The sequence below is a fragment of the Chrysochloris asiatica genome, unplaced genomic scaffold (genome assembly GCF_000296735.1).
Source record: "Chrysochloris asiatica unplaced genomic scaffold, ChrAsi1.0 scaffold00009, whole genome shotgun sequence".
Classification (NCBI taxonomy): domain Eukaryota; kingdom Metazoa; phylum Chordata; class Mammalia; order Afrosoricida; family Chrysochloridae; genus Chrysochloris; species Chrysochloris asiatica.
Genome location: NW_006408527.1, coordinates 32460824 through 32464510, shown reverse-complemented (window position 1 = coordinate 32464510; position 3687 = coordinate 32460824).

The following is a 3687-nucleotide window of genomic DNA, read 5'->3' as shown; positions in this document are numbered from 1 at the left end:
TTAATGAATAAAAAGACCAAAGTAGAATTGATGCATTTTAAAACTAAATTTACCATGGACTTCCAGCAGAAGAATGAACAAATCTGTCCTTAAAAAGTACACTCATAATGTTCCTTAGAACAGAGGATGGTGAGACTCTGTGTCTGTTACTTTGGACATGTCATCAGTAAGCACTAGTCCCTCAAGAAGGCCATAATGCTTGGGTAGGCAGAAAAGATGAAGACCTATTGTTGAAATGGACTGCCACAGTGACTGCAATAATGGGTTCAACCATAGCAACGATTAAGAGGATGGCACAGGACTGGGCAATGCTTTGTTCTCTTGTGCATAAGGTTGCTATGAGCTGGACTCAACTGGACACACCATGATGGATAATATAAAGTCATTTATATACAATTATATATTATAATCAATTATATATATAGTTGTTGTTGTTGTTAGATGTGGTTCAGTCAGTGTCAACTCATAGTGATATACAATAGAACAAAACATTGCCAGTCCTCTGCCATCTTCACAATTGCTATGATTGAATCCATTGTTTCAGCCACTGTATCAATTCATCTATTTGAAGGTCTTCTTTTGTGGCACAGTGGTTATGAATGTGGCTGCTAATCTCTCGGTCGGCAATTTGAAACTACCCTCTGTTCCACGGGAGAAAGATAAGGCTTTCTGCTCCCGTAAAGATTTACAGCCTTGGAAACCCTGTACAGGGTCGCTATGAATTGGAACCGGCTCCACGGCACATAACAACAACAACAACATACTTTAATGGTGTGGCACTGTGGGATAATGTGCTGGACTGCAAGGTCAGTTTGAACCACAAGGTCAGCAGTTCAAACTCCCCAGCTGCTCCTCAGAAACCTTATACAGGGTTGCTATGAGTTGGAACTGACTCGACAACACTTCACAACAACAACAACAATACTTTACCCAATTCTAGTGGCTCTGTAGGATGAGCACTGGACTGCTAACCACAAGGCTGACAACTCAAACCCATCAGCTTCTCCAAGAAAGAAAGATGAGGCTTTCTGTTCCCATAAAGATTTACAGCCTTCGGAACACTATACACATTTCCTATGAGATAGAATCAACATAAGGGCAGTGGGATTTCTTTGGGTATAACTTATCAAGGATGATATCATTCTCTAGAGACAAGTTCCTTCTGATAACATTTTCAAAGTAGGTGAGGCAAAGTCTTGCCATCCTCATTTCAAAGGAGAATTCTGGCTGTACTTCTACCAAGACAGATTTGTTTGCTATTTTGACAGCTTGTGTTAATTTCAATATTATTTGCCAACACTATAGTGCAATTTGATTAATCTTTCTCAGGTCTCTTTATTCACTGTCTAGTTCCCACATGCACATGAGGCAATTAAAAATACTGTAGCTAAGGGATAAATATGTACTCTAAGGAATACAGAAATAATCAATGAAAAAAGGAACAAGTCCTACTGTTAAAAAGACAAAGACAAATCTGTGTTGGAAGACGTACAGCCAGAATGCTCGTTAGAAGCCAGGATAAGCCAACTTTGTCTCTCACACTTGGGACATATTATCAGGTGGGACCAGTCCCTGGGAAAGGACATCATGCTTGAAAAGGTGGAGGGTCAGTGAAAAAAGAGGAAGACCTCTAATGAGATAGATTGACACAGTGGTTACCACAATGGACTGAAGTGTAGTAGTGATTGTGAGGTGGGTACAAGACTGAGCAGTGTTTTGTTCTTGTTGTGAATAAGGTCACTATGAGTTGGTACTTACTCAATGGCACCTAACAACAACAAAAACAGTTCAACATTTCAGGGTGTGATATATAGCTATATGAGTCCTAGTGTGTGGTGTCGTAGGATAAGCACCGGACCACAAGGTCAGTTTTAACTGCAGTTGTTTCAAACTCACCAGCTGCCCCTCAGAAACCCCATATGAGGTAGTTATGACTCAGAACATGCACCATGGTACTTAAAAACAGTAACAGTAATCATATATAGGAGTATAGTGGCTTTATAGGATACTTATTAAGCTAAGAAACTCAAGGTTAGAGGTTCAGTCCATTAGTTATCAGCAGGAGAAAGATAAGGTTTTCTGCTCTTGCAAATATCTACAGCCTTGGGAACTCTAAGCAGGTACAGTATGTTGTTGCTGAGTGCTACTGTGTAAAACTCTGTAGGGTTTATGAGGATGTAAATCTTTGTGGTAGCAAAAAGCCTCACCTTTACCCTGGTGGGCTGAACCACCAACTGCAGGCCAGTGCTTATCCTACAAAGCCTCAGCACTCCCCACATTTTAACAAAGGGAGTCTAAAGCAAAAGTAATTAACTTTAAGTCCATGCTTCCCCAATCGTTTGACTGTAAAAAAAAATAATAATAAAAATAAATATATGTATATATGGAGCTCTGGTAGCGTAGTGGTTACGAATTGGGCTGCGAACCACCAGGTCAGCAGTTCGAAACTACCAGCCGCTCGGCGGGAGATAGATGAGGCTTTCTGCTCCCGTAAACCCTGTGCAGGGTCGCTATGGGTCGGAACCGACTCGACGGCATATATATATATATGTTGTCAAGTGCCATTGAGTCAGTTCCGACTTATAACGACCCTGTATAGAGTTTCCAAAGAGTGGCTGGTGGTTTGAACCAGTGACCTTGTGGTTCAAAGTCCAGTGCTGGGCTCCGTATAGGGTTTCCGAGGAGTGGCATTAAAGAAAGGGAGGAAAGAAGTGAGAAATACGAATGTATTGCAGGCAGTTTCTTCCTATAATCCACAAGTTTGTTTTGGTTTGTTTGTTTTTGTGTTTGTTTTGGAGGTATATGGACTTCTCGTGTGGTGTTGTTAAATGCAAGGTCGGTGGTACAAACCTATCAGCAGCTCCTTTGGAACCCTACACAGGGTCACTGTGAGTCAGAACCAACTATATGTCACACAACAAAAAATAAACCGATATTGAGCCTTGGTGTTGTGCTCTAGGATAAGCACGGGGCTGCTAACTGCAAGGCTGCCAGTTGAAATCTACCAGTCAGGCTCAGAAACTCTACACAGTGTCTCTATGAGTCTGAATCCAGTCAACAAAACACAACAAACTAACAGATTTGTCTCAGTTTCTCACTATTTAATTTTTCCAGTCCTGTTGGTTAAAGGGAGAAAAATGTAATAATGATAGTTTTATTTTGTGCATATAGGTAGGAATATAAGAGCAGAATTTTAAAAGTTTATGGGAAAATTCCATTATCTTTAAATCCCATTTTCCCATGACTGTTTCAAGCCCCTTAATTTGTATATATGTAAACAGGTGAATTTATATAGAGAGAGTTATATGTTGGATATATCAGCATAAATATCAAATCACAGAGAAATAGAATAATTTTTAAATCTCTGGCTAACCTAGTAATATTTTTGTTGCTTTCTAATAAAATACAGATTAAAAAAAATAGACATCAAACATTCATTTGATCTTATAATAAAAGTTTTAAATAAGTCAAGAAGATTAATTTCAAGCAAAACATGTTGAACTTTATTTCACTTGTAATTGTTTTTGGAAGAAGGGAGCAAAGTCACTATTATCAATCACAAAAATTTGTTGAGTACTTTTATAGTACCTTGAACTAAAATTAAGTTTAACTGAAATATTCACGTGGAAACAAAACTATTTAGAGAAATTGGGAATCAGTTCAAATTTTCTTGAGCAGCATGGGGAA